The 12,538-nt window shown below is 36.7% G+C and overlaps 1 protein-coding gene across 4 annotated transcripts in view; it reads right to left on the bottom strand.

Moving 5' to 3' along the window:
- Window positions 1–12,538, bottom strand: part of grid1b (glutamate receptor, ionotropic, delta 1b) — a 720,128-nt gene that overhangs the window by 170,144 nt on the left and 537,446 nt on the right. The window contains exon 1 of one of the 4 annotated variants that reach the window (XM_087275948.1): window positions 4,468–4,790. The exons of 2 other annotated variants lie outside the window; for them this stretch is intronic. The gene's annotated coding sequence lies outside the window, so the exon portion shown is untranslated. Of the gene's footprint in view, window positions 1–4,467; window positions 4,791–12,538 lie in introns of those variants that run through there. One more of the 4 variants, XM_087275949.1, reaches the window with a different exon arrangement.

Here is a 12,538-nt window from a genome sequence, read left to right as displayed (position 1 = left end):
TTAAAAAAAGTATATACTAATTATGGAAGAATCTATTATTTGTCGCTGATTCCTCTCTTGAGATTGGAGGTGTAACTGGCCTAAGTCACACTCATCCCACTAAACTCTCAAAATCCAGGTTATGACTCCAATGTAACCCATCTAGATTTACTTGAACTGAGGATTTCAACCAGCAATTCCAGCATAGGTGACAGGTGCTTTATTAAGGATGCCCCAGTTACATCTAGAAATGAACTGCCGCCAGCTGTTGCACAAGGCCCTTAACATTTATGTGAACAGATCTCAGAACATGAGAAACATGAAGAACATGAGGGGCTCATTACATTTTAATCTCGGCAGGAACACATGCCACCTTCAATAAGTCCAACCTGCTTCACAATGCTTGCCCATGTATGATGTTCATTGCTTTCGCTTGCTTTTCCTGTCCAACTCTCAAAACATTCAAATCTTGTTGACGCAGCAGCCATGCATTCTACAAAACATCAATGATTCAACGCTGACACAGATGAAGTGGATGTCAATGCAACAGGAAGCGTGTACCAGTGCCAAATGTGCCATTTTGTCTTGAATGCCACCATGGTTTTATGCCATATGTACATGACTGGTGTTCTAGAAAATAGTGCAAGGTTACCTACAATGAGAATGAATTTTTTTTCTTCCATAAATCACTTGCAAATGGAGTCTAAATCTATTTTATGGTTTGGTAGTAGTATTTCTTCAAGATGTATGCATATTGCAAGACCCCCTTGTGTGTGGCTCATATTAGTGCTCTAAAGATTCATACAGCAAGAAAAAATACAATGTATACTTTTAAAAATAAATTTAAACTTTGGTGTCCCTATACAGCAGATGCATAGAATAAATGTATGTTTAAAATTGATGTTTTGAGTGAGCTACAGTACTTTGGGTGTCATAAATAAGACAATCAGAGAAAGTACAAGTCAGATTGTGTAAAAAAAACAAAAAAAAAAAAACAAGTTAGGTTTCTTTTCTAAGAACACAAGGTGTACCCCACTGCCTTTTTTTTTGCCTCAGAGAGGAGTTGACAGCGATGACATGGTTTTAGTATGGCAAAAAAAGGTTACAGAAAGCAAGAAAAAAACAAAAATAAAATGCACAAAAAAAAAAATACAATAAACAAGTAAATAACAGGGTGAGAAAGTTGTAAGATCTGAAAATGTGGTAACAATAGGGTGAGGGCTTTCTTTTTCTGGATTAATTTTGAAAACACTCTCAATTGGGTTTAGGGAAGAGGGTGATCAGGTCAATCTGTGCTTTTGAAAACTATCCTTTGGGTTTAGTGAAGAGGAATCAGTTGGTCGGTAAGTCAGTCAATCAGTCGACAGTGGCCTCAGTTGGATTTATACAAGAACAGCAGGCGTGAATTGTTCGCGCAAAAATATGAGATCTGGAAAAGTGTACAGAGAGGCCTTTGGTAGACTTGCAAAAACAAAAACTAAAAAAAAAAAAAACACACCTCCTAGGATGTATTTTGGATCTCCATTTTGCGACCAATAATGAGCCTGGGTTGCATATATTTCTAGCAGAAAATATTGAGGACCTTCAATCAATTTAGGATGGAAATCATTAAAATACTGGAATGGTTTGCAATATTTACCAAAAAAAAAAAAAAAAACACTGCGGAGTGAACAGCCTTCTCCCCTCTACTGTTTTGCATATGCAACTTTTCTCCCTTATTTTCGTGCAAGTCACAATCACACCTTCTCCTTCTGTCCCCTTGTCATCTGATCTCCCTTGATGCTCAGCTCTGAGAAATAAAAAAAGAAATACATCCCCCAAAAAAGTGCATGCCGTACACGGAACCTGCTCAATTCAGCCAGTAAAGGGCATCACTTTCCATTACAAGTGACATGTTTATCCCTGGGAATATACAAATCCTGATGAAGTGGCAGACAGGAATATAGGATAGCTGATTTACACCGAACACAGCCCGCATGTGAAGTGACCTTGAGTTGTCATGTGATTTGAGGTGGCAGCAGGTTCCCTCCATGCCTGTTTGACTTTCCCTCTAGGGTGCAATGCCTCTGGGAGTGCCACAGGGGTTGATGTTGAGCCCTTTTCACAATCTCTCTTTGTGATTATGAATGAGTTCTACATCAAGCAGTATTGGAATACTCTATAATAAGTTATTTCTGTTCAATGTATTTACTAATATGAACAAAACATTTATTAAAATATTTATTCATGTTTGTTATTGTTAGGTAATAAAATTACAGATGTTCATATAGTTCATTTTGACTCACAGCACATTGACTAATGTTAACAAGCACAGAGTTGAATTTAAATTTTGCATTGTTGAACTATGATTAATAAATGCTGTACAAACATTGTTTATTTTTAATAAATACATTAAATAACATTAACTATATATCCGGTATTCTAAAGTGTTACCATATGCCTTTTGTGTTGTGAATTTTACTAAATGATTACTAAAGAACAATTTGTCCTTGTATTATGTTCTTCCTAACAGTGCAGACACAGATATTAAGATGTGTAATGATAATCCACTACTGAAGAGATCTGTAAACAGCAAGCCTTTTACTTTTAATTGCCAATATGCTAAATGAAGGACATCTCTGTATAATATAACCGTTAAAACTATATTACCAGAGTGCCGTAACTCCATGTTCAAATAAGTAAATGAAAAAAGTGTTTCTTAGTAGAGCATGATGTTTTTGTAAATGACTATTATTTGAGACATGCTTCCTTGGAGATTTCCTCTTGATATTTACTGAATGTAGATTTTGTTTTGCTACATCCATTGGTGATGCAAAGGGACACCAAAAGTCTGTGATAATGTTGAAAAGCCACTATATAAATTTTTGGACATGAAATACATCCCAGGAGGTACATTTTTTGCAGTTGCCGCTGTTAATTGACTGACTGAGCGATCGACTGACCCACTCTCCTCCTTCCCTAAACCCAACCAAAAGCGCTTTCAAAAGCATCAACTGACAGCATCAGTTTTTAAAAGCAATCCAGAAAAAGAAAAGCCCTCGTCTGATTTGTACCACGCTTTCACATCTTACTGTGTTCTTACTCTGTTATTTACTTGTTTATTTTATTTTATTTTTTGGCTTCTGTTTTAGTCTTTCCTGCTTTCTGAAACTGTTCTTCACCAAACTCTAAACCTGCCATTGTGATGAACTCATCTCTGCATTTCAAGTCCACCAACATACAAGTTAAGTTAAATGGACAAACTGGTAACAGAAGGAAAGCCATCCATATGGAGGTAAGTGGTCAGCTGGTAAGCATGAAAAGGAAAGGTTTCATACCGCGCAGTTGTTTTAAGGATGGAATGCAGCCATACGCACATCTGGCTACATAATTCACAATCTCCAAAAATGTATATAGCGCCACGTTTTCAGAATGAGCCCATGTTGGAAAATCTGAAACATTTGTAATTTTTTATTTATTATTTGGAAAAAATTGTACTACTTTGATGAAATCCACCTCTAAAAGACACTGGCCAAAACAAGCATCATATTGAAGGGCTGCTCTTAAACTGGACACTTCACAGGGCCCTTCTGAATGAAGGATTTTAAAAGGTACGAGCAAGTTTTTGTAGTGTATTGACAGTTAACTTATTTGTCTACAAAATGTAACTTATTATGTGTTGTTTCCTTTGTGCATTGCTTCATAGACACTACCAAAAAAAGTCAATACCAGAAAATTTGCCAAACTTTTTTAATATGAAAAAATGGTCAGAGCAGAGATCACAATCCCATAGTAATTGGAAAGCAGAATGAAGTGAATCACAAACTACGAAAAGCCTTTTATTTTTATCTTACTTTTTCAGTATATTTCAAACTTACAGTATGGATGCACATTGGATAAGTAGAGCAAAGCGACAGTAACAAAATACAAATGCTCCAATTATTGTAATTGAGTAGTTTTTCTCAGGAATTGTAATTTACTAAGTAGTTTAAAATTTGTAGTTTTACTATTACTTGAGTATATTTTTAGTACTGTATCTGTACTTTTACTCTACTACTTTCCTTCAACCTGCACTCATTTTTTTTTCTTGTCTATGGGGAGTAGAAAACTCAGTCTTGTGATTCCTGTGTGATCAAATTTCACATAGAAAGTAAATCACATCAAAATGAACTACCTCAAAACATGGATGAATATGCGCAAAATCTTTACACGCATCAATCTAGAGACAGTTTAGGTGAATGTAACTGATAAAAGGATGATAGATGTTCACTTAATGATGACTGAAATGGCCTTAAACACCCAGTCAACATGAAATCAGATTGAGAAAGTAATACTATTAATGATTTAAGTACAACACTGCACACCACATGCAACAACTTGATCTTTTCATAGTTAAATAAATTTGATAAAAAGTGTAGAACATTTTAACGTCAGAAATAAATGTGTTTGTTGGGATATTATGGATGGTTATTGGTGGATTCACCAATAAAATGGTTTGCAAATACATACTTTGGGAGGTTGTTGGTCGTTTCCTTGGGTCTTTTTCCCTTTGCAAGGAAACTTTCCAAAGACGTCTGTTTTTTAATTTTTTCGTAGATTGTGGGTTAAATTTTGGGCGCTCAAGTGACCGAGATGTAAGAGAGAGAATACGGTCCTTTTCTAAAATAAAAGACTTTTCAAAATAAAAGATCATTCAGACTCAGATAATAAATAAAACATGAATATTAATGATTTCTTGTGCAGCCAAGTGACCCACTGACCGGTGGTTGAGGACCACTGAGCTTGGGGATAAAATTAACTAAGGCAACACGATCATTCTCCTAATTGCTCACTGTTAAGACATTTTTTTTTAAATATGACGCAACCCCCCACGGAGCTCGCTGAGGCCCCCTTTTACTAAATACAGTGTGTAACTTTTTCAACACAATTTGGAGGTGTCCATGTTGCTGAACATTGAAAGTATAACAATGTGAACAATGTGCCCCGCCTTTACACTTCTTGAAAATATGATTGGCAGAATCGTAGAAATGCTGGATTAAGATCATCTAGGGGTCAAATTGAGATGGCTTTTTTTTTTTTTCAATTAATTGTGCAGCTCTAATGCATATCTTCAGAGTGGAGTAGCAACAGTTTTCTGTCCAAGTATTTTCATGTAGGCATCAGTGCTCTGTATAGATCAAAAATTGATTTATGGGTAATGGTACTTCTTGGGCATTAATACAATAATGAGTGGTTTAAGACCATTGGCTTGATGTGGAAAATAGTTATAAGGCAGGTTTATGCTTTTGCTGTGGCAAGAATTTATTAGCCAGTGAGTAATATAAAGAGAGCTTGTGAGAAAATGTATTGTTGTATGTGCAGAGAGAGAGAGAGAGAGAGAGAGAGAGATTCCACAAGACAAAGAGGGAAACGAAGTTGAGGCAGCAGACAGAGATAGATGATCTGTTGGCAGCCACAATTTTCTGGGAGAATATGGTGGAGAATGGAAGAGAGGGGTGGTATAATGAGGTCAAGGATAGAAAGAGGAAGAGAAAGACCTTCAGGCCAGCGAAGACCAATAAGAGTAGACAGCTAACTAGATAAACTTCACACCACACAGCCACATTCTCTATTATAGCCACTGGGACCTATGACCTTAATGCCCTTTCTGACTTAGCATTGTGCTCCAAGTCTGCATCAACATCTCTCCACTAGAATATAAATAGAACTGCTATAACAGAATTGTGAGAAAATGAACAATATATAACAACCTTCCAGCTATTCTCTTGCTATTCATCTTGTTTCCCAGCATAATAAATTATCAACACTATAAACTCACAAGGTCCAACCACTTACATGCAAATCTATTTTCACTGTTCTATTTTGCCATCTCACATTAAGCCCTGCTCAAACTGTGATTTCAGCCACACTTTGCTTTTCTGAGACAAATTTGGGAAATCCTGAATTATTTCTTTAATCCTAGGCTAAACTCTGTGATGTTTAAAAGTTGGCTTGACATGTTCATTGAGGCTGCTTAATGACTGTTGCGATCAATTTTTCCCTCCGTTAAAGTTCTGGCAGTGGTAAAATAATATAGACAGTTTCTTGCAGTGTGGCTTCAGCTGCAACAAAGGACAAACCAAGACCAAAAGGACCAGAGAATCTGATGACGTAATCCCAACTTTGAACCAGCACAAGGAAATGTTAAAGGCCACCAAGTTTACCCTTTTATTAGATTTAATATCAACAATATGGTCCTTCTAAGTGTGCTAGTTTAAGTTCTGTTCAAAACACGATTCAGATATTTTTATTAAAAAGTGTCATTTTGGGGGCAAGTACAGGTAGTTGTTTTAGGGGTGTGTTGCTTCACATGAAAATTAGTTTTGACTTCCCGCTCAACTTAACAAGGGGGCGGAGTCAAGAGCTCCCCCTCTTTGTGTATGGCAACAGACAGGCAGACAAAGAGAAGCAACATGAGTGAGAGGACCAGCATTCAGCCGTACATATACGATTCAGACACAGATTTCTCTTTATCAAGTTTGGTTAAGTTATTATATACTATATTTTGTTGATTTAATTTATTAGCTTTAACTGTTTATTTCCCTTTCACTGGTTATTTATTCCTTATTATTCAGTAAGTTTAATTTAATGATTCCCTGGATGATGGTGTCCTCTGTCAGGCTGCTACTAGTGAGATAACTCTCCAGGATCTCTGGTCTGCAGTTTCTCGCCAAAGACCTTAATCGCCTCATGTCCGGCTTTACCATCACAGTTCAGTATTCTGTTCTCCTGGCATTCTGTGGTTTCTGTCTGCACTATCCAGGACATTCCAACACTACCCCTTTCCCTGTTAGCTCCATCCAGGACTCTCCAACACTACCCTGTTCATCACTATTGAACTGTGTTCCACCTAACCCCTCTTTCACATAATATTGTCAATAAACACCCCCTGCACTCATTCTGCATTTGGGTCCTCAAAAGCTGCGGTCAAATTGCACTTTTCTCCCCATAGACTTCTATTCTACGCACACGAATGCGCCAGACTGGAAACGATAGCTTGTGCGACAAGGTTCGCAGATTGGTAAAATCTGACCAGCGAAATCGCATCACTTGACTGCGTGAGACCAATTGAGGGTCAAAACATGACCTTTCTGGAAGACATTTAATATATAGAGCTATAGCTTGCTTTTTTAAACGTTTAATCCCACCCCTTTTCACAGTGCCGTACCACAGAATTTCGCAAGCTCAAACTCTAGTGTGACCGCAGCTTTACTGTGACAAGGACATGCTTGATTGTTAATAGGTCTTATGCTGACTGGATAATATGATGACTGTCAATAATGAATTAGTCTTGTCAGAACATCTGCATGTGCTCAATCTCAGATTTGTTTTTAAAATCTCATGCTGTGAACAAAATTACCATTGCAGTTTGTTTACGTTTGCTGTGAGCTATAATTTCTGAATGCACAATAGTGAATGTGTCACAGATGAATGACGTCAAACTCAGTGTGAGTTTTCTTATGTATCAGGCACATCTTTATTGTTGTTAAGTCTGACAGCTGAGATCTTACAAAGTGACATGGGAGTCATCTTCATGCACTCTGACATGTTACAATCATGTAAAATTATATATTAAAAAAAATCACACAGTCTAAACAAGGCTTTAGTTGTTAAATGTCTTCTCTCCAGCTACCTCTGCCAGTGTAACCCCATTTGCTTGTATTATCTATAAGACGATTCCTGTATCACATTAAATTGGAAATCCAACTACCCTTACTAGAAAAAAAAATGTACTAAACAAACTAAAAGAAAATTAGAGAAACCTCTCATCTCTTGTTTATTAATTTTCCTTTGGCTTCTAATGAACCGACAACAGTGTATGTTTTAGGCATCGAATGCCCTTAGAGCTGCAACTCAGTAATGGGAAACACCCATACACACTCAATCACACACATACTCATACACTACTACCAGTTTAGTTTTATTCAATTCACCTATTAGGCATGTCTTTGGCCTGTGGGGAAATCCAAAGCACCCAGAAGGATATCACGTACACTCTGCACAGTCCAGCTTGGACTTGAACCAGCGAGCTTCTTACTGTGGGGTGACAGTGCCTCTACCTCATGATGAAAAGACATAAACAAGATGTATTCAACCAGGTTTCTTATTTACTCAGGCAAAACATGCTAGACAATAATCAGTTAGATTTTAAAAGTGGTCAGTTAACTGAGGCTGCTGTTCTATCCACCAGTGAAGTCTATTGCTTCTATGAGATCCATACGCATTTTCATTCTGTTACATTCATCTCCATAATGTAAATCACTAGGAACCTTATGTACAAAGACTTACGTTGAAATCATACTAAAACATTGCGTACGGACAAAGCTGTAAATGTGCGTACAGAATAAAAAAAACAGATGAATGAAACACTGCATACGTGGAATCCCACGCATATTCTCTTTGTACATCTGAATTAACGTGAAACTGAGCGCATGTGCAACAGTTCAAAACCCTTCCCTGCCTCCTCCCCAGTATAAATATGCTAATGACTCCACTTTGGCAAAACCAAACGAAAAAGCTATGACAAAAGCAAACAAGAAGAGAAACTTCACAGAATGTGAATTGGAGGTGCTCCTATCAGAGGTAGACCAGTGAAAAAACTGCATTATTTGCAAGTTTGTTTTTCAAGATTAATAACAAAAGAGGAAAAAACAGAGTGGAAGAGTTTAGCTGACGCGGTTAACACGCAGTGGGGTCTGAAAATGTGTTCCCTTCGGATTACACCATTGACAATGTTCTCTAATAAGGCCATTACTGCCATTGCCATAGACTAAGGGTTGTATACATTTGAAAATGCATTTATATGTTCTGCAGTGGGGTCTGATCATCGCACTTTGAACGAATTAAAAAAGAAATGGTCCGATGTAAAGGTGCAGGTTAAGAGGAGAACAGCAGCACACCGTCAAAGTGTGGACCGAACAGGCGGGGGAACAGGGGATGCTGAACTAATACCCTTTGAGGAGAGAGTTGCCTCAATTGTGAACGACACTTTACTGTCTGGAGTTGTATCCGTGTCTATGGGAGACACAGATGTGTTAGAGAAACACTTTGTTAGGGTGATATAGCAAGACCCCTCCGCTCTTATCAAGGCAGCGCCACCGGTATTTCAGCTATCCAATCGCCTGCTCTACAACTGACCGTGTGCTAGAATGTGCATCACAGTATCTGCGCTCTTGGTCAGTTTGTGGTTTGTTAAAGGGGGTTAGCAGAAACGTCTTTAATGGATAATTGCAGTCTCCTGATTTGCAGTTAAATAATTACGCAAAAAATAAAAAAGAAATTCAAACTTAGCTTGAATAATATCTTTAAATACATCACTCACCAAGAAGCCACCCATAGTGCACCCTGCCACCTTGAAGCCTCCTTAGTGTCTCTTTCCAAATTTGGACCCAACTCAGCACAGAGCTCCCGGAGGATAGCTCTTGGAAATCTGAAACGGCTTATAAGCCAATCGTCAACCTGAAAATGTGTTCCCTTCGGATTCGACCATTGACATTGTTCTCTAATAAGGCCAACCAACACTGCCATTGCCATAGACTAAGGGTTGTATACATTTGTAAATGCATTTATATGTTCTAAATTATATAATTGATATATATATATATATATATATATATATATATATATATATATATATATATATATATATATATATATATATATATATATATATATATATATATATATATATAGTGTCAATTAACCAATTTTATTAATTATAAATAAATATAAATGTTTTTCACATGTGTTAGTGCGATACTTTGTAGTGTGCAATTTAACACAATTGCCTCTCGGAGTCACCAATGGAAATAAAACAAACACACAAGAATTACTCGTACGCCAGACAAAAGTTGGTCCATTCCTCTTTTTGATATGAGTGAATGAACTTTTACTCACAGCATCATTTGCCAAATGTTCCAAATGCATTAAGTACTTAAATACAGTTTCAAAGCAAACATATAAATGGCATATAAATGTATAAGTATATAAATGTATGATAGGGATGTGTCTGAACTGGGGCAAGCAGAAAACCTTCCTTGCTCTTTGTGTGCATAATTTAACAGACACATCTCCACATGAGGGAGCCACAGAACCTCCTGGTCCAGAATGAAGAAGATTTCATCAGCATCTAGCCTGTGTCGAGGTGACAGCACAGTAAATCATCACCACCTTGCCTGACACTGCTCTCTCTAGCATGGCAGTTTGTCTGCTTACTCAGCAAAAAAAACCACCCAACTTCAAATACCCACTCCAGTTCCACTAAGTTATGGGAGATGAAACTGCAGAACTGGACTCAGAGGAGCATTAAGGTTCTACCACCAAATTCTCAGGGTTGAAGACATCAGTTTGTCGTCTGTTATAAGCTAACTTCTTATTACAGGTCTAGGTATCTCTTCAGCAGTTAACTGAGCATTTTGAAATTCAATATGGCTACACTGGGCCATTGCTAACCAGGATAAGTTTTTTGAGGTTGTTAGTAAAAAACATGGCAATGCTCATTTTCTCCTCTATTGAGTCTGGAAGGAATTGATTTTCAACAAAGTAAAAAGGCTAAGTAGTATAATAGCAGAAAAACACAAAATGCTAAATTATTTTCTTTTTCAATCAATCAATCAATCAATCAATCAACCAATCAATCAATCAATCAATCAATCAATCAATCAATCAATCAATCAATCAATCAATCAATCAGTCAATCAATCAATCAATCAAAATGCATTTGCAGTGATCCCTCAATATAATGTGGTTCGCCTTTTGCAGCCTTGCAGTTTTGCAGATTTTTTCATGTACAATTTGACATGCTTTGTTTTTTCACAGCACACTGTTTTCTGTGCCCTGATTGGCTGTAGACCATTGCCAATCAATCTCCTCTGTGTCTCCTGTACAGTACAGAATGCATTCAGCTTGCTAAATTAATGTAAATCTTACAGCAAGACCATCCTAAAGAAGGGTCACACACTGCAGCGCCTCGGATTTTAGAACTGTAAACATAGATTTATATCAAGGTACGCACAGGTGCCGCAAGTCAGCGGCTGTCTGAGGTGCCCAGCTGTTTCATTTTAATTAAATTGCAAAGATGCACCTCATTACTTCCAACTGTCATGTGTGGGGCGCATCAGGTGTGCGACACCCTTAACCTCCTAGGGCTTAGTGGCCACATATGTGGACAGCACATTAAAGCTCTTAAGTGGCTATACTTATATACTTTGAATTTTTTATATTTTGTTACAGATATACAGTGTCATCCTACAACTGTTCTGCAGCATATTAAATGTCACAAACACTATTTTTAACGATCCATAATCTTATTGCATGTAAACTTTCAAACGACTTTTAAGAAGAGTTTTAACAATTCTCAAAAATATCTCTCTCATTATTCTGCTATTAAGCATAACATAAAAAAATTTGATAATCCTACAGTAACTTACATAAAAGAGAAATAGTTTACTCATATTAACATTTGACTTTTTTTAATGGTTAAGTGCCTTTTTATACAGTGTATGTAAACTTCTGGTTTCAACTGTTTATGGACATAGTTTTTCTCTAAAAGTACATTATATCAAAAGATGATTCTTAGGTTTTATATAAGCCCAAATAGCAAAAAGAAACAAAAAATGCATGTAAAAACACCTTAGGCCTTAAGAATAGAGTGTGCAGAAAAAAAAAAAAAAAAAAAGAGCATCACGCTCGATGAAAACATTATCTGCACAAAAGCTAAAAAGCTTTATGAATTTTTTTTTTTGCTGACAGCAATGAGTGTTTGCACCTGACAACAGGTTTTGATCTTTGGTTTCATTTTATAATATGCAATTGAACTTTTAGAGGAGGCGACACAGCGGTGCAGTGGGTATCACAAACACTTCACAGCAAGATGGTCAATAGTTTGAGCACCGGCTGGGTCAGTTGACATATCTGTGTGGAGTTTGCATGTTTTCCTCGTGTTTGCGGGGTTTAGCGATACAGGTGAACTGAATAAGCTAAATTGGCCGTAGTGTATGTGTGTGAATGCAAAAGTGTGTGGGTGTTTCCCAAAGTTGGGTTGTGGCTGGAAGAGCATCCTTTGCATTAACATATGCTGAATTAGTTGGCAGTTAATTCTGCTGTGGTGACCTCTGATTAACAAAGGCTCTAAGCTGAAAACAAAACGAATGAATTAACTTTGAGAGTGTTTAAACAAGAGAGAAAATTGTGAAAATGTTAATGTTTGTCTGAGAAAAGTGTATAAAGTGTGTAGTGATGAGTTTTACAGCCTTAAAACATCTATAATAATGGAAAAAAAACTGACTACTATGTGGATTTTGCCTATTGCAGGCTATTTTCAGAACATAAATACAGCAAATAATGAGGGACCACTGTATACAATTTAAAATGTGGTGCAATTTTGAAAGAGCATCACAATATTAAAAATGTACAATGTTATTAAATGGTTTCAAAAAGGGTCAGAAAAGTTGTCAACACAACTTAATTTATTATTATTATTATTATTATTATTATTATTATTATTATTATTATTGCATTGTATAAGTAACACATTTATATA

Source organism: Danio rerio, chromosome 12 (genome assembly GCF_052040795.2).
Source record: "Danio rerio strain M-AB ecotype USA chromosome 12, GRCz13ab, whole genome shotgun sequence".
Classification (NCBI taxonomy): domain Eukaryota; kingdom Metazoa; phylum Chordata; class Actinopteri; order Cypriniformes; family Danionidae; genus Danio; species Danio rerio.
Note: the sequence above shows the minus strand (reverse complement) of the source record. Positions and strands in the feature narration are given on the sequence as shown.